Source organism: Leuresthes tenuis, unplaced genomic scaffold, assembly GCF_036924035.1.
Source record: "Leuresthes tenuis unplaced genomic scaffold, fLeuTen1.0.hap1 SCAF_19, whole genome shotgun sequence".
Classification (NCBI taxonomy): domain Eukaryota; kingdom Metazoa; phylum Chordata; class Actinopteri; order Atheriniformes; family Atherinopsidae; genus Leuresthes; species Leuresthes tenuis.
In genome coordinates this window covers 22,973,527-22,993,721 of record NW_027325373.1, presented here as the reverse complement: position 1 = coordinate 22,993,721, position 20,195 = coordinate 22,973,527, and positions in this window count along the sequence as shown.

The following is a 20,195-nucleotide window of genomic DNA, read 5'->3' as shown; positions in this document are numbered from 1 at the left end:
GGGAGTAAATGTCATGTAGAGATTGTTTTTACATGACATTACAGCTGAACATATAGCTTTCATCCACAAACCAATGTGGGAGAGCCCGAAGACGCATGTGCCAGACGCACATAGGCATGCGTAAAACCAATTTTGACCACTTCATACTGTTTATTTGCTTTCTTTTAGTTAATTTTCGTTTCTTTTGGATTCTTGTGCGTGTTATGGAGCCATTTTGGTCCATGTTTGTAAGCCTTTTTTTCCTGGATTAAATTTTCGGAAGTTGAAACAAGTGGCATTGGAGTGTGTGATTGAAAACCACCGCGGACTGCTTCTCCTCCTCCAGTTGCCGAGACTTTGTGTTTTTAATAACGCTTGTCTATAAACATGTGTTAAACATATAAATTGCATGAACAGAAAGAAGGGACTCACCTGTTGAGTAACACACATTTCCTTATACAGAAAGCCTTGTCGGAATGGTGGGACATTTGAACGTCGGAATGGTGGGACGTTTGCATGTCGGAATGGTGGTATGTCGGAATGGTGGTATGTCGGAATGGTGGGATGTCGGAATAGCGGGATGTCGGAATGGCGGGATTTCGGAATGGGTGTTGCCACCCCCTTCATCATATACACTTTTATTTATACATCACCTTCCACCATGAAGCGTTGTCCCTTTTTGTTTCTCTCTTTGTTCTTAAAATGCTGTTATGCATGTCTAAACCAATCCATTAAATTTGATCATTTTGTCAGTAAAGCGATCTACATTGTGCTTGGTCGCAAAGCTGCTCATCTGTGGTAAACAGCTCTTCAGAAAGGCATTCTTCAATTGATTTAACTAATTCTATGTAATAATTTTGTGATTTCCTACAAAACTACACTTCTTCTCCCATCTGTCTGAGTATTTAATATTGTCTAGGTCCCGTTAAAACATGTATTTTTCCCATCTAATTCCTTGTTTGCTTTAAAACAAGTATTCCCCATTTTCTATCCCTTCAGTAGCCAACCAGTTTGTATGGAGTACACTGGAGCAACTTGACTGATCAGTAAAACACTGCTTTTGTTGTCACCGCAAGGCATCCCCCGTCGGTTGTTTCACTGAGACACTACTGAGTAACTATAAGTCAACACAGTTTATACACGTAACATTCATATACATACTAACAAACAAACAAACAATTATTTATCGCGATTTTCTCATCTCTGTTTGAACGTACACCCAGGTAAATATTCCTGTAGTCTTCTCATACCGACTATGGACCCATTCATTGTTTAACTTCACTGTTTTGCAAATCCTAATTGAATATTACACATTGACATTGAACTTTACTGGATAAGCAGGTCTTCATTGCATTCAGCAACCTATATGTGAGCATCTATGTGTAAGCTGTTCTTCTTTGCATTTATCAGCAGCAAGCAATTCTTCATTGCACATGCATATGAAAATAGTAAAACAATTCCAATGCGTTAGCGAAACCTTCTATATCAGGAGTGTCCATCATGATGCTGGGAATAGAACCTCTTTCCCAGAATAGTTCAACCTTCATTACTCAACTGATCATAACTCCGCAATGAGCACATTTCAAAGTATCATTCCTCTACATGTATTCAAAAATCTATGTGTAAATGTTTAATATTTCTTATATTTGTTGATGTCATTCTATGTGCATGTGGCCTAAACCCAATCTCTGTGTGGCAATTTTAATTTAAACAAGTTGAACTCTGCCTCTGATCATTTAAAAAAGGTGTGTACCAATATCAACCTTTCTCAGGTAATTACTGATCCTACAAAACCAAAGAGATCCTTCAAGGTTGTCCCTGATTGGCTCAATCTTAACAAATCAAAGGTAGAATATCCGCAGTATCTGAACTTGGTGTTAGTTATCACTGCTCAATAGCCTGTATCAGAATTGCAAAAATGAAAACATTAGGTCCACGCTTGGTATCCAGATCCTGAACCATCTCCATGAGCAGGCTTTTTTTTAACTGATCTGTTGAATAGTTATATGACACTGTTAAAATCTCAGATGAAGATCTAGCACTTGACCATTTTTGTAAATCTTCTAATTCCATAGTTGATAAACATGCCCCTTTTAAAAAGTATAGAACTTAGAACAGGTCTAGTCCCTGACTTTCGGCAGAACTGTCTTCTTTACTTTTTTTTTTTTCCCCTTGTCCTGTTCAGCATTATGTCAGAAGAATTGTAGTCTGAATACCTTTGATGCCAAACAGATTTGCTTTGCCAAGGGAAGTTTTATAAATGTAAAGCTCCCCTTGATGCCCATTTATTTATTTCTGTTTACAATATATGACATGAACTGAACTGAACCGGACCGGGGGACAAGGAAAGAAGAAGAGGAAAGAAGAGGAAACAGAACAAAAATAGAAACAAAAACCAGACAACCAGCTGCTACACCTGTAAAAAATAAAACAGACAACAATCCATGGCCTATGAGGGGAATCCAGCCTTAGCGCCACCAGGAGCACCTGAAAGCAGACAAGCAGAGAAAAAACAAACACACAAACAAACAAAAACAAGCACAAGAAGCGGCAATCGCATACAACACAGCTGTGTATATAGATGACCTGAGACGACATGATAATACATCAACTGCTTAGTGACCATGCTACTGGACTAATGAATGTGTGTGTGTGTGTGTGTGTGAGAACATGCAACACCCATGGCACAGGACCTACATGATAACCGTGCTTAGTTATGAGTGTATAAGCGTACAGGGCCACAATCCACAGCCCCCCCCCCAAGCAATCAGAAGCAGGCAGAGAGGGCCACAAGACCCAGGCCACCAGCAGCCCCCACAGAGCACAGAACCCAGGCAGCCCACCGCAGGGGCAACCACGCATCCACCCAGAAGACTGCAGAGGAAGCCCCCGGAAAGAGCCCCCATAAGCATAGGGCAGAGGCACTCCGGGAACCAGGGGTAACAGCCCACCGACCCCGCCAGGCCCCAGCCGCCCAGACATGGGCCATGCACTGGACCTGGGCCCCAGGAGCCCGAGCGGCCCCAAACCCCCCGGCAGAGGCCCCACCCAATACCCAGGAGGGCCAAGCGCCCCAGACAGCCACAAAGTGGGTCAGCGCCTGCCCCAGCGCCCCTGGCCAAGTGCCCTGGGAGTCAAGACGTGCCCACAGGTGGGTGAAGTCGCGAGCAGTGGGGAGAGGCAACGCTGATGCCCCATCGGGAGAAACACAGGCAGGCCAGGCGACAGCAAGTCCCAGATCCAGGCCCAATCATTACCACACACACTTTCACGTCCCATACATCCACACATCCACATATCCTACCTCCCTCGACTCTGCTGGGGTGTAGTGCAGTGGGCACACCAGGAGGCCAGCAACCCCCCAGCCACCACAGACCCCGAACCAGCAGAACAATTAATTAATCCTCCTGGCCCCTCCTGCCCCGAGCAGACACCAGGAAGCAGGGGTGTGCGAAGAAGACCCCTCCCCTCACCCTTCTGGCTCTTCAATATTTTCTAATAGTGAGCAATTAAAATTGAGGGGCAGCCAAACTTGTAGAACTGGGAGCGCGGCACTCTGGGCAGCCTACATACCCATGGAGCCCCGCCCACCAGATGCCACTCAGTGTAACCACCCCCCAAGACCTAATGTGTGTGTGTGAGTGTGTTTGATAAGTAGTAATGTCTAAGGTGTAATTAAAACACGGGCAGGGAACTGCAGAGTGCAACCAAAGGGGACCACCTACGTGGCCCCATCCACTACACCCCACCGAACACACACGCCCCCAAAACCCTTCATGTGTGAGTGTGTGCTGTGTACAGGAGCCAGAAGGGAGAGGGGTATGGGGATATATACCGGGGGAGCTACTCTCCCCCAGAGAGGGCAGCCAGGGACTGGCTGCAATAGGCATCCCCGCTACCTGGGAGCCAACAATGGGCAGGAGGGCCTGATGTCCACCAGGCTCGAGGCTGCAGCTACCATATTCTGGGAGCTACTGTACCCCCAGAAGGTACCCATCCCGCCCCACCCCACTCAACCCAACCCCACCCAGGAGGACCTCTACAAAAAACAAACAAACAACATCAAAAAACAAACAAACAAACCACCCGGTCACACCAGTCGCAGCAGCCCGGGCCTGAGACCCACCATCACCCAGCAACCCACCACCACCACTATGTGATAAAACTAATCAGAGGGGACCAGAGAGAATGAAATTCAGCCAATTGATGTTTTGAGGAGGCAGACATTGTTTCCATGCTAATATAATCTAAAAGAAAATTTCTAAACTGGTTAATACACAGATTGTTCTTCGCTTTCCAGTTCATGAGAATAGTTTTCTTTGCGATACATAACACTGTGACAACCATGTGTGCTGAGTTAATTTCCATGTTGATGTTGTCTAAGTCACCCAGTATGCACAGTGTGGGGCATGCAGGGATGCTACACTTTAGCCATGTTGATAGGTCCTCACAGACTTCAAGCCAGAACTTCTGGACAGGCGCAGAAAAACCACAAAGCGTGTGCATAATCATCAGGTGTGTTATCTGTGCAATGTGAGCAGATGTTTGAGTGTGTTAGACCCATCCTGAACATCCTTTGTCCTGTATAGTGTGTTCTATGAAGGATTTTGTATTGTATGAGCTGTAAATTAGGATTTCGAGTCTTTATGAAGGTGTTCAAACATATTTGTGGTTAGAAGCTATGACCAGAACTGATGGATAAATCTGCCTCCCATTTTGAGGATGGAAGAGACATTGTGTCATCTATCTTAGACAATAATTTATATATTTTTGATAGTAGTTTTGGGGTACAGATGCTTAGAAATTCTGCTACCCTAGTCGGGGGTTGTAAGTCTGGTTGGTGGAGGATATATACATCCATCCATCCATCATCTGCCGCTTATCCGGGGGTCGGGTCGCGGGGGCAGCAGCTTGAGCAGAGAAACCCAGACGTCTCTGTCCCCGGCCACTTCCTCCAGCTCTTCCGGGGGGACCCCGAGGCGTTCCCAGGCCAGCCGAGAGACATAGTCTCTCCAACGTGTCCTGGGTCTCCCCCGGGGTCTCCTCCCAGTGGGACGTGCCCGGAACACCTCCCCAGGGAGGCGCCCAGGGGGCATCCTAACCAGATGCCCGAGCCACCTCATCTGACTCCTCTCAATGCGGAGGAGCAGCGGTTCTACTCCGAGCCCCTCCCGGATGACTGAGCTTCTCACCCTATCTCTAAGGGAGAGCCCAGACACCCTGCGGAGGAAACCCATTTCGGCCGCTTGTATTCGCAATCTTGTTCTTTCGGTCACTACCCACAACTCGTGACCATAGGTGAGGATGGGAACGTAGATTGACCAGTAAGTAGAGAGCTTCGCCTTCTGGCTCAGCTCCCTCTTCACAACGACGGGTCGGTGCAGAGCCTGCAACACTGCAGGCGCCGCACCGATCCGCCCGTCAATCTCCCGCTCCATTCGTCCGTCACTCGTGAACAAGACCCCGAGATACTTGAACTCCTCCTCTTGGGGAAGGATCTCATTCCCGACCCGGAGAGAGCATTCCACCCTTTTCCAGCTGAGAACCATAGTCTCGGATTTGGAGGTGCTGATTCTCATCCCAGCCGCTTCACACTCGGCTGCGAATCACTCCAGTGAGAGCTGAAGGTCACGGCCTGACGACGCTAACAGAACCACATCATCTGCAAAAAGCAGAGACCCGATTCTGAGGTCGCCAAATGGGACACCCTCAACGCCCTGGCTCCGCCTAGAAATTCTGTCCATAAAAGTTAGGAACAGAATCGGTGACAAAGGGAAGCCCTGACGGAGTCAAACTCTCACCGGAAACGTATCCGACTTACTGCCGGCAATGCGGACCAAACTCTGGCACCGGTCATACAGAGACCGAACGGCCCCTATCAAGGGGTCCGGCACTCCATATTCCCGGAGCACCCCCCACAGGACTCCACAAGGGACACGGTCGAACGCTTTCTCCAAGTCCACAAAACACATGTAGACTGGTTGGGCGAACTCCCATGCACCCTCCAGGATCCTGCCGAGGGTATAGAGCTGGTCCACTGTTCCACGGCCAGGACGAAAGCCACACTGCATCTCCTGAATCCGAGGCTCGATTATCCGACGGATCCTCCTCTCCAATACCCCCGAATAGACCTTACCAGGGAGGCTGAGGAGTGTGATACCCCTATAGTTGGAACACACCCTCCGGTCCCCCTTTTTAAAGAGGGGGACCACCACCCCAATCTGCCAGTCCAGAGGCACTGTCCCCGATGTCAACGCGATACTGCAGAGGCGTGTCAGCCAAGACAGCCCTACAACATCCAGAGCCTTGAGAAACTCAGGACGGACCTCATCCACCCCCGGGGCCTTGCCACCGAGGAGCTTTTTAACCACCTCGGCAACCTCAGCCCCAGAAATGGGAGGCCCCGTCTCCGAGCTCTCCGACTCTGCCTCTTCCGAGCACGTGTTGGTAGGATTGAGGAGTTCCTCGAAGTACTCCCCCCACCGACTCACAACATCCCTAGTTGAGGTCAGCAAAGCCCCGTCCCCACTGTAAACAGTGTTGACTGTGAGCCGCTTCCCCCCCCCGAGACGCCGGATGGTGGACCAGAATCTTTTCGAGGCCGTCCGGAAATCGTTCTCCATGGTCTCACCGAACTCCTCCCAGGCCCGAGTTTTTGCCTCAGCAACCGCCGAAGCCGTGGCCCGTCTGGCCCGTCGGTACCTATCAGCTTCTTCCAGGGTCCCACTGGCCAAAAAGGCCCGATAGGACTCCTTCTTCAGCTTGACGGCTTCCCTCACCACTGGTGTCCACCAGCAGGTTCGAGGGTTGCCGCCACGACAGGCACCGACCACCTTACGGCCACAACTCCGACCAGCTGCCTCGGCAATTTAGTCACGGAACATGGCCCATTCGGACTCAATATCCCCCACCTCAAATATGGTTGAAGCTCTGCCGGAGGTGGGAGTTAAAGCTCCTTCTGACGGGGGATTCTGACAAACGCTCCCAGCAGACCCTCACAATACGTTTGGGCCTGCCAGGTCTGATCGGCATCCTCCCCCACCAGGGGAGTCAACTCACCACCAGGTGGTGATCAGTTGACAGCTCCGCCCCTCTCTTCACCCGAGTGTCCAGGACATACGGCCGCAAGTCCGATGATACAACCACAAAGTCGATCATCGAACTGCGGCCAAGGGTGTCCTGGTGCCAAGTGCACATATGGACACCCTTATGCCTGAACATGGTGTTCGTTATGGACAGTCTATGACTGGCACAGAAGTCCAACAACATAACACCACTCTGATTCAGATCGGGGGGGCCGTTCCTCCCAATCACACCCCTCCAGGTCTCACTGTCATTGCCCACGTGAGCATTGAAGTCCCCCAGCAGAATGAGGGAGTCTCCGGTAGGAGCATTCTCCAGTGCCTCTCCCAGAGACTCCAAAAAGGGTAGGTACTCTGAACTGCTGTTTGGCGCATAGGCACAAACAACAGTGAGGACTCGTCCCCCCACCCAAAGGCGAAGGGAGGCTACCCTCTCGTTCACTGGGGTAAACCCCAATGTACTGGCACACAGCCGGGGGGCAATAAGTATGCCCACACCTGCTCTGCGCCTCTCACCACGGGCAACTCCAGAGTGGAAGAGAGTCCAACCCCTCTCAAGAGTACTGGTTCCAGATCCCAAGCCGTGCGTCGAGGTGAGTCCGACTATATCTAACGGTCTGATGAAGTTTCAACAATAAACAACAAACTTTGTATTATGAGAAAGAACCAGACTCATTCTTCAGGAATCCGAAAATAAGCTCTATTTTACGAGTTATACACGAATTCGGATTCTCCTATAAAACGAATTCCTTAACTCAAACCATGTTAAGACTGCTTTGTCCTTCATATTTATTCATGTCTAATCAAGTTTCAATGATAAACAACGTTGTACTTTGTAGAATGAGAAAGAACTTCTTCAGCAATAAGCATCTCTCGACAAATGACGAAATACAGATTTTGCTATAAAATTAATTGCTATCAGCCTGACTTAAAACTGTTTGTCTTCCTTATTTATCCACTTCAAATCAAGTTTCAACAATTAAAAAAATTTTGTAGTTTGAGGAAGAACAACTTAATCTTGAGCAATCAGTATAAAAAGAGGGTAAGCAAAGGTGCGAATGTCAAACCATACATGATCAAAACAGGGAGCGGAGGTGTTTGGCTGTGAATGGCCACCCATAATTAATGAAAAGCGGGCAACAAGTAGGTTCGAATGCCCAACCATACATCATCAAAAGCAGGAGTGGATATGTTCGGCTACAAGAAGGTTTGAACGTCTGACCATAGTTTGTAAAAAGCGGGTAAGAAAAGGTTCGAATGCCCGAACATACACCATCAAAGGAGGGAGCGGAGGTGTTCCGCTGTAAGAAGGTGTGAATGTCCGACCATAGTTGGTAAAAAACGGGTAAGAAAAGGTTAAAATACCCGACTGTACACAATCAGTAGCGGGTGCGGAGTTGTTCGGCTACTAAAAGGTGTGAAAGTCCAACCAGGGTTTGTAAAAAGCGGGTAAGAAAAGGTGCGAATGCCCGAAAATGTATGATCAAAAGAGGGAGCGGAGGTGTTCGGCTGCAAGAAGGTCTGAATGTCCAACCATAATTTGTAAAAACCGGGAAGGAAAGGCTCGAAAGCCAGACTATACACCATCAAAAGCGGGAGCAGAGTGGTTCAGCTGCAAGAAGGTCTGAATGTCCATCAATAATTGCTTTAAAACATGAAAGAAAATTTTCGAATATCATCCGCACATGATCATAAGAAGGAGAGGAGGTGTTCAGCTGCAAGAAGGTGTGAATGTCCACCCATAATTCCTGAAAAATGGGTAAAAAAAAGGTGCGAATGCCCAACCATACATTATCAAAAGCAGGTGTGAATGTCAGATCATAATTTGCAAAAAGCTGATGAGAAAGGGTGAGAATGCCCGACTATACACCATCAAATGCGGGAGCGGAGGTGTTCGGCTCTGAGTAGGTGTGAATGTCCGACCATAATTGCTGAAAAATGTGTTAGAAAAGGAAAGAATGCCGGACCATACATCATCAAAAGCGAGAGAGGTGGTGTTCGGCTGCAAAAAGGTGTAAATGTTCGACTAAAGTTTGTAAAAAGCGGGTAAGACATGGTGCGAATGCCTGACAAGGTATAATCAAAAGCAGGAGCGGAGGTGTTCAGCTGCAAGAAGGTCTAAATGTCCATCAATAATTGCTAGAAAACATGAAAGAAAATTTTCGAAAATCAAACCGCACATGATCATAAGTGGGAGAGGAGGTGTTCAGCTGCAAGGTGTGAATGTCCACCCATTATTCCTGACAAATGGGTAAAAAAAAGGTGCGAATGCCCAACCATACATCATCAAAAGCAGGAGTGGATGTGTTCGGCTACAAGAAGGTGTGAACGTCCAACCAAAGTTTGTAAAAAGCAGTTAAGAAAAGGTTTGAATATCCAACCAAACATAATCAAAAGCGGGAGCATAGCTTTTCGACTGCAAGTAGGTGTGAATGTCAGATCATAATTTGCAAAAAGCTGATGAGAAAGGGTGAGAATGTCCGACTGCACACCATGAAATGCGGGAGCGGAGTTGTTCGGCTGTGAGTAGGTGTGAATCTCCGACCGTAATTTCTGAAAAATGTGTTAGAAAAGGTAAGAATGCCGGTCCATACATCATCAAAAGCGAGAGAGGTGGTGTTCGGCTGCAAGTAGGTGTGAATGTCCAGTCATAATTACTCACAAACGGGTAAGAAAAGGTAGTATTGCCAGACCATACATGATCAAAACAGGGAGCGGAGGTGGTTCAGCTGCAAGAAGGTGTGAATGTCCGACTAAAGTTCAAATATATTAACAAAAGCGGGAGGAGAGGTCTTCGGATGAGAGTGGTTGAGAATTTCCAACCATAATCTATAAAATTTGGTGAAAAAAAGGTGTGATAGAACACTAAAAGATGGAGCGGAAATGTTCGGCTGCAAGAAGGTGTGAATGTCCGACTATATTTGGTGAAAAGCAGGTGAAGCAAGGTCTGAATGCCCAACCTTACATTATCAAAAGCGAGATCAGAGGTGTTTGGCTGCAAGAAGGCCATAGTTTGCCAAAAGCGGGTAAGCTGCGAATGACCAACTAAATATCAACAAAAGTGGGGGCGGAGGTCTTCGGATGCAACTGGGTGTGAACATCCCACCATACAAGTATGGTGGAGAGGAAGCTGTGAACAGCCGACCATAGTTTGCAAAAAGCGGGTGAGACAAGGTGCGAATGTCCAACCATACATGATCAAAACAGGGAGCGGAGGTGTTTGGCTGTGAAAAGGTGTGAATGTCCACCCAAAATTAATGAAAAGCGGGCAAAAAGTAGGTTTGAATGCCCAAGCATACATCATCAAAAGAAGGAGTGGATGTGTTCGGCTACAAGAAGGTTTGAATGTCCGAGCATAGTTTGTAAAAAGCGGGTAAGAAAAGGTTCGAATGCCCAAACATACACCATCAAAAGAGGGAGCGGAGGTGTTCCGCTGTAAGAAGGTGTGAATGTCCGACCATAGTTGGTAAAAAGTGGGTAAGAAAAGGTTAAAATACCCGACTGTACACAATCAATAGGGGGAGCAGAGCTGTTCGACTGCAAGTAGGTGTGAATGTCCAGCCATAATTACTCACAAACGGGTAAGAAAAGGTAGTATTGCCAGACCATACATGATCAAAACAGGGAGCTGAGGTGGTTCAGCACCAAGGTGTGAATGTCTGACTATAGTTTGTAAAAAGCGGGTAAGATAAGGTGCGAATGCCCGGCAATGTATAATCAAAAGAGGGAGCAGAGGTTTTCGGCTACAAGAAGGTTTGAATGTCCGACCATAGTTTGTAAAAAGCGGGTAAGAACAGGTTCAAATGCTTGACTATACACCATCAAAAGCGGGAGCGGAGATGTTCCGCTGTAAGACGGTGTGAATGTCCGACCATAGTTGGTAAAAAGCGGGTAAGAAAAGGTTAAAATACCCGACTGTACACAATCAATAGCGGGAGCGGAGTGGTTCGGCTACAAGAAGGTGTGAAAGTCCAACCATCGTTTGTAAAAAGCTGGTAAGAAAAGGTTCGAATGCCAGAATATATACCATCAAAAGCGGAAGCGGAGGTGTTCGGCTGCAAGAAGGTGTGAACGTCCGACCAAAGTTGGCAAAAAGCAGTAAAGAAAAGGTTTGAATATCCAAACATAATCAAAAGCGATAGAGATTGTGTTCAGCTGCAAGTAGGTGTGAATATCCAGCCATAATTACTCACAAACGGGTAAGAAAATGTAGTATTGCCAGACCATACATGATCAAAACAGGGAGCTGAGGTGGTTTAGCTGCAAAAAGGGGTGAATGTCCAACTAAAGTTCAAATATATTAACAAAAGCGGGAGGAGAGGTCTTCGGATTAGAGTGGTTGAAATTTCCAACCATAATCTATAAAATGCGGTGAAAAAAAAAGGTGTGAAGGAATGAATTTTATAGCAAAATCCGAAATCATGCATAACTCCGCAAAAGGAACGTATTGCTCAACCAAAGGGATGCTTCTTTCTCATTCAGGGTAATATGAGGAACTTTATGCTTGATACATTTTAGACATGGATAACTATGAAGGACAAAGCAATTTTAACTTGGTTTGAGCAAAGCAATTCATTTTATAGGAAAATCCGAAATCGTGCAGGACTCATGAAAGTAAGCTTATTCTCGGATTCCTGATCCTCCAGTGTTGCTCTTTCCTATACTGCAAAATACAGCCTTGTTCTTTGTTGAAATCGATATAGACATTGATAAATATGAAGGACAAAGCAGTTTCCACTTTGTTTGAGAGAAGGAATTAATTTTATAGCAAAATCCCAAATCAAGCAGAACGTATGAAAATAAGCGTGTTTTCGGATTCCTGATCCTTCAGTGTTGCTATTTCTTCTACTGCAAAATACAATGTTGTTCTTTGTTGAAGTCAATCTAGACATTGATAAATATGAAGGACAAAGCAGTTTTAACATAGTTTGAGTAAAGGAATTCATTTTATACATAAAATCCCAAATCATGCAGAACGTATGAAAATAAGCTTATTCTCGGATTCCTGTTCCTTCAAGTGTTGCTCTTTCTACTACTGCAAAATACAATGTTGTTCTTTGTTGAAGTAAATCTAGACATTGATAAATATGAAGGACAAAGCAGTTTTCACTTGGTTTGAGTGAAGGATTTGCAGCTGAAAATCTCCCGCTCCCGCTTTTGATTCTGTATAGTCGGGCTTTCGAGCCTTTTCTTACCCGGTTTTTAGAAATTATGGTTGGACATTCAGACCTTGCAGCCGAAGACCTCCACTCCCTCTTTTGATCATACATTGTCGGGCATTCGCACCTTGTCTTACCCGCTTTTTACAAACTATAGTCAGACATTCACACCTTGCAGCTGAAACACCTCAGCTCCCTGTTTTGATCATGTATGGTCTGGCAATACTACATTTTCTTACCCGTTTGTGAGTAATTATGGCTGGATATTCACACCTACTTGCAGTCGAACAGCTCTGCTCCCGCTTTTGATGGTATATATTCGGGCATTCGAACCTTTTCTTAGCAGCTTTTTACAAACCATGGTCGGACGTTCACACCTTCTTGCAGCCGAACACCTCCGCTTCCGCTTTTGATGGTATATATTCGGGCATTCGAACCTTTTCTTAGCAGCTTTTTACAAACCATGGTTGAACTTTCACACCTTCTTGTAGCCGAACACCTCCGCTTCCGCTTTTGATGGTATATATTCAGGCATTCGAACCTTTTCTTAGCAGCTTTTTACAAACTATGGTCGGACATTCAAACCTTCTTGTAGCCGAAAACCTCCGCTCCCTCTTTTGATCATACATTGTCGGGCATTCGCACCTTTTCTTACCCGTTTTTTACAAACCATGGTCGGACTGTCACACATTCTTGTAGCCAAACACATCCGCTCACGCTATTGATTGTGTACAGTCGGGTATTTTAACCTTTTCTTACCCGCTTTTTACCAACTATGGTCGGACATTCACACCGTCTTACAGCGGAACATCTCCGCTCCCGCTTTTGATGGTGTATAGTCAGGAATTTGAACCTTTTCTTACCCGCTTTTTACAAACTATGGTCGGACATTCAAACCTTCTTGTAGCCGAAAACCTCTGCTCCCTCTTTTGATTATACATTGTCGGGCATTCGCACCTTATCTTACCCGCTTTGTACAAACTATAGTCAGACATTCACACCTTGGTGCTGAACCACCTCAGCTCCCGGTTTTGATCATGTATGGTCTGGCAATACTACCTTTTCTTACCCGTTTGTGAGTAATTATGGCTGGACATTCACACCTACTTGCAGTCGAACAGCTCTGCTCCCGCTTTTGATTATGTTTGGTTGGATATTCGAACCTTTTCTTAACTGCTTTTTACAAACTTTGGTCGGACGTTCACACCTTCTTGCAGCCGAACACTTCCGCTTCCGCTTTTGATGGTATATATTCGGGCATTCGAACCTTTTCTTACCAGCTTTTTACAAACCATGGTTGGACTTTCACACCTTCTTGTAGCCGAACAACTCCGCTCCCCCTATTGATTGTGTACAGTCGGGTATTTTAACCTTTTCTTACCCACTTTTTACCAACTATGGTCGGACATTCACACCGTCTTACAGCGGAACACCTCCGCTCCGTGCTTTTGATGGTGTATAGTCAGGCATTTGAACCTTTTCTTACCCGCTTTTTACAAACTATGGTCGGACATTCAAACCTTCTTGTAGCCGAAAACCTCTGCTCTCTCTTTTGATTATACAATGTTGGGCATTCGCACCTTATCTTACCCGCTTTTTACAAACTATAGTCAGACATTCACACCTTGCAGCTGAACAACCTCAGCTCCCTGTTTTGATCATGTATGGTCTGGCAATACTACCTTTTCTTACCCGTTTGTGAGTAATTATGGCTGGACATTCACACCTACTTGCAGTCGAAAAGCTCTGCTCCCGCTTTTGATTATGTTTGGTTGGATATTCGAACCTTTTCTTACCCACTTTTTACAAACCATGGTCAGACTTTCACTCTTTGTTGCTGAACAACTCCGCTCCCTCTTTTGATTGTGTGCAGTCGGGTATTTTCACCTTTTCTTACCTGCTTTTTACAAACTTTGGTCGGACATTCAAACCTTCTTGTAGCCGAACACATCCACTCCTGCTTTTGATGATGTATGGTTGGGCATTCGCACCTTTTCTTACCCATTTTTCAGTAATTATTGGTGGACATTCAGACCTTCTTGCAGCTGAACACCTCTGCTCCCTCTTTTGATCATGTATGGTCTGGCAATACTACCTTTTCTTACCCATTTGTGAGTAATTATGGCTGGACATTCACATCTACTTGCAGCCGAACACCACCTCTCCCGCTTTTGATGATGTATTGTCCGGCATTCTAGTCTCTTCTAACACATTTTTCAGCAATTATGGTCGGACATTCACACCTACTCACAGCCGAACACTTCCGCTCCCGCATTTGATGGTGTATAGCCGGGCATTCTCACCCTTTCTCATCAGCTTTTTGCAAATTATGATCTGACATTCACACCTACTTGCAGTCGAACAGCTCTGCTCCCGCTTTTGATTATGTTTGGTTGGATATTCGAACCTTTTCTTAACTGCTTTTTACAAACTTTGGTCGGACGTTCACACCTTCTTGCAGCCGAACACCTACGCTTCCGCTTTTGATGGTATATATTCCGGCATTCTAACCTTTTCTTACCCGCTTTTTACAAACCGTGGTCGGACTTTCACACCTTCTTGTAGCCAAACAACTCCGCTCCCGCTATTGATTGTGTACAGTCGGGTAGTTTAACCTTTTCTTACCCGCTTTTTACCAACTATGGTCGGACATTTACACCTTCTTACAGCGGAACACCTCCGCTCCCTCTTTTGATGGTCTATGTTTGGGCATTCGAACCTTTTCTTACCCGCTTTTTACAAACCGTGGTCGGACTTTCACACCTTCTTGTAGCCGAACAACTCCGCTCCCGCTATTGATTGTGTACAGTCGGGTAGTTTAACCTTTTCTTACCCGCTTTTTACCAACTATGGTCGGACATTTACACCTTCTTACAGCGGAACACCTCCGCTCCCTCTTTTGATGGTCTATGTTTGGGCATTCGAACCTTTTCTTACCGGCTTTTTACAAACTATGGTCGGACATTCAAACCTTCTTCTAGCCGAACACATCCACTCCTGCTTTTGATGATGTATGGTTTGGCATTCGCACCCTTTTTTTACCCATTTTTCAGGAATTATTCAGACCTTCTTGCAGCCGAAAACCTCCGCTCCCTCTTTTGATCATGCATTGTCGGGCATTCGCACCTTGTCTTACTCGCTTTTTATAAACTTTAGTTGGACATTCACACCTTCTTGCAGCTGAACGACCTCCGCTCCCTGTTTTGATCATGTATGGTCTGGCAATACTACCTTTTCTTACCCGTTTGTGAGTAATTAATCCCAAAATATTGAGCATAAAATAAGTCTTTATGCTGATGATGTATTACTTTTCCTTCAGAACTCACAGACGTCTCTCACTCACACGATCACACTCATAAATAAATTCTCAACACTTTCTGACTACTCTATCAACTGGTCTAAGACCACAGTTCTGCCCATTAACTGTAGGGTCCATAATATACCTGCGATCACTTTACAGTCAGGAAATATTAGATATTTAGGCATAAACATTTCCTCCAGGCTCTCAGAGCTAACAAAGCTAAATTATGTGCAATTATTGAAGACAGTAGAGGACGATCTCTCTCGTTGGAAGTCCTTACCTATATCACTTATGGGGAGAATTACATCCATTAAAATGATGATACTACCAAAAGTTAACTATTTGTTCTCAATGATCCCCATAAAACCATCTGCTACTTGGTTTAAGTAACTAGATTCATGCATCTCCAAATTTCTGTGGAAAAACAAACCACCACGTATTAGTTTAAAAACCCTACAGAAGACCAAGGACAATGGTGGATTAGATTTACCTCATTTTCAGCACTATTCCTTAGCCAATAGGTTACAATATATATCAAAATGGTTTAAACCTTGTTTTTGTCACAGTTCCCAGAGACGTTGTAATCGTTGAGGATTCTATATTCACCCCCTCATTAGAGGCACGTAATGCAGATTGATGACACTGAATCTTCTTCTCTGTTCATTGCTGGCATCATTCCCAGCATCGTAAGTGTTCGTGGCATTGTTAGCCTCTTCTTCTGGATCTTGATATCGAGAATCCTTTTGTATTTCTGGTTTGTCAGTGCTCTCTCTTCGTTCACCGGCGTCTTCGTCTTTTTGTCCTTGAGTTTGGTGATTTTTTCTTCTTTTGATGCCTTGACACAATGTGACAGGTGATACCACGTGGGAGATCCTGTAACTTGGACTGCTGTCCCTGTGCTGCGAAATGGCTGTGCTGCTCAAATGGTCTCTCCTTCATCATGGTTACATGCTGCCATTCCGACATCTCGCCATTCCGACATGGGTTTCCAATTGTCGGAATGGCGACACTTAATTTTTTATCAAACGTCCCACCATTCCGACACTTTTTTCCTCCTATGGTCGGAATGGCGGTACGTTTTTTTTTTTTTTAACATACCGCCATTCCGACAGTTCCTTTTAATAGCCTATTTTTTACCCAAAACATTTTGCACTAATGATATGCCGGCGCAAATACGCCCTAAAGTTTGGCGCACAAGCTCTGCACATGCAGAGGCCACAGCCTCGCAAACAAACTTTAATAATCTATTATCAAAATCCCCTGAATTTCAAATATAAAAATACAGATATTAATGTAACTCTGGCGAGACTGAAACTGATTAAGCAGAAATACATTGTCAGTGAGCTGTCACAGCAGCCAGCTGGAGCGGAGCTCTCCACAGAGCCCATGCGTCTTTTGCACGCTGTCATCATATGCAAAAGTAATAATTGCACAGATATCACGGCTACGGCACAGGACACAGTTGCGAGCACTCTGCCTTGCCTTGCCAATAGGAGAAGAGAGAAATGACAGCATAGAACGTATAAAACACAACAAAATGCAGTAAAAACGTTTATTCATGTTATTCACGTGATTTATGAGTACTCGCTCCAATTTTGGGAAGCGCGGATGGGCTTTGCGCATTTGGCACAAACACACAGCCGTTGCGCAAGGCTTTATACAGCCTGTTGATATCTTAAGGACGTAACTGGTCACACCTGGGAGTAAATGTCATGTAGAGATTGTTTTTACATGACATTACAGCTGAACATATAGCTTTCATCCACAAACCAATGTGGGAGAGCCCGAAGACGCATGTGCCAGACGCACATAGGCATGCGTAAAACCAATTTTGACCACTTCATACTGTTTATTTGCTTTCTTTTAGTTAATTTTCGTTTCTTTTGGATTCTTGTGCGTGTTATGGAGCCATTTTGGTCCATGTTTGTAAGCCTTTTTTTCCTGGATTAAATTTTCGGAAGTTGAAACAAGTGGCATTGGAGTGTGTGATTGAAAACCACCGCGGACTGCTTCTCCTCCTCCAGTTGCCGAGACTTTGTGTTTTTAATAACGCTTGTCTATAAACATGTGTTAAACATATAAATTGCATGAACAGAAAGAAGGGACTCACCTGTTGAGTAACACACATTTCCTTATACAGAAAGCCTTGTCGGAATGGTGGGACATTTGAACGTCGGAATGGTGGGACGTTTGCATGTCGGAATGGTGGTATGTCGGAATGGTGGGATGTCGGAATAGCGGGATGTCGGAATGGCGGGATTTCGGAATGGGTGTTGCCACCCCCTTCATCATATACACTTTTATTTATACATCACCTTCCACCATGAAGCGTTGTCCCTTTTTGTTTCTCTCTTTGTTCTTAAAATGCTGTTATGCATGTCTAAACCAATCCATTAAATTTGATCATTTTGTCAGTAAAGCGATCTACATTGTGCTTGGTCGCAAAGCTGCTCATCTGTGGTAAACAGCTCTTCAGAAAGGCATTCTTCAATTGATTTAACTAATTCTATGTAATAATTTTGTGATCAGTAAAACACTGCTTTTGTTGTCACCGCAAGGCTTCCCCCGTCGGTTGTTTCACTGAGACACTACTGAGTAACTATAACTCAACACAGTTTATACACGTAACATTCATATACATACTAACAAACAAACAAACAATTATTTATCGCGATTTTCTCATCTCTGTTTGAACGTACACCCAGGTAAATATTCCTGTAGTCTTCTCATACCGACTATGGACCCATTCATTGTTTAACTTCACTGTTTTGCAAATCCTAATTGAATATTACACATTGACATTGAACTTTACTGGATAAGCAGGTCTTCATTGCATTCAGCAACCTATATGTGAGCATCTATGTGTAAGCTGTTCTTCTTTGCATTTATCAGCAGCAAGCAATTCTTCATTGCACATGCATATGAAAATAGTAAAACAATTCCAATGCGTTAGCGAAACCTTCTATATCAGGAGTGTCCATCATGATGCTGGCAATAGAACCTCTTTCCCAGAATAGTTCAACCTTCATTACTCAACTGATCATAACTCCGCAATGAGCACATTTCAAAGTATCATTCCTCTACATGTATTCAAAAATCTATGTGTAAATGTTTAATATTTCTTATATTTGTTGATGTCATTCTATGTGCATGTGGCCTAAACCCAATCTCTGTGTGGCAATTTTAATTTAAACAAGTTGAACTCTGCCTCTGATCATTTAAAAAAGGTGTGTACCAATATCAACCTTTCTCAGGTAATTACTGATCCTACAAAACCAAAGAGATCCTTCAAGGTTGTCCCTGATTGGCTCAATCTTAACAAATCAAAGGTAGAATATCCGCAGTATCTGAACTTGGTGTTAGTTATCACTGCTCAATAGCCTGTATCAGAATTGCAAAAATGAAAACATTAGGTCCACGCTTGGTATCCAGATCCTGAAACATCTCCATGAGCAGGCTTTTTTTTAACTGATCTGTTGAATAGTTATATGACACTGTTAAAGTCTCAGATGAAGATCTAGCACTTGACCATTTTTGTAAATCTTCTAATTCCATAGTTGATAAACATGCCCCTTTTAAAAAGTATAGAACTTAGAACAGGTCTAGTCCCTGACTTTCGGCAGAACTGTCTTCTTTACTTTTTTTTTTTTTCCCCTTGTCCTGTTCAGCATTATGTCAGAAGAATTGTAGTCTGAATACCTTTGATGCCAAACAGATTTGCTTTGCCAAGGGAAGTTTTATAAATGTAAAGCTCCCCTTGATGCCCATTTATTTATTTCTGTTTACAATATATGACATGAACTGAACTGAACCGGACCGGGGGACAAGGAAAGAAGAAGAGGAAAGAAGAGGAAACAGAACAAAAATAGAAACAAAAACCAGACAACCAGCTGCTACACCTGTAAAAAATAAAACAGACAACAATCCATGGCCTATGAGGGGAATCCAGCCTTAGCGCCACCAGGAGCACCTGAAAGCAGACAAGCAGAGAAAAAACAAACACACAAACAAACAAAAACAAGCACAAGAAGCGGCAATCGCATACAACACAGCTGTGGATATAGATGACCTGAGACGACATGATAATACATCAACTGCTTAGTGACCATGCTACTGGACTAATGAATGTGTGTGTGTGTGTGTGAGAACATGCAACACCCATGGCACAGGACCTACATGATAACCGTGCTTAGTTATGAGTGTATAAGCGTACAGGGCCACAATCCACAGCCCCCCCCCCAAGCAATCAGAAGCAGGCAGAGAGGGCCACAAGACCCAGGCCACCAGCAGCCCCCACAGAGCACAGAACCCAGGCAGCCCACCGCAGGGGCAACCACGCATCCACCCAGAAGACTGCAGAGGAAGCCCCCGGAAAGAGCCCCCATAAGCATAGGGCAGAGGCACTCCGGGAACCAGGGGTAACAGCCCACCGACCCCGCCAGGCCCCAGCCGCCCAGACATGGGCCATGCACTGGACCTGGGCCCCAGGAGCCCGAGCGCCCCCAAACCCCCCGGCAGAGGCCCCACCCAATACCCAGGAGGGCCAAGCGCCCCAGACAGCCACAAAGTGGGTCAGCGCCTGCCCCAGCGCCCCTGGCCAAGTGCCCTGGGAGTCAAGACGTGCCCACAGGTGGGTGAAGTCGCGAGCAGTGGGGAGAGGCAACGCTGATGCCC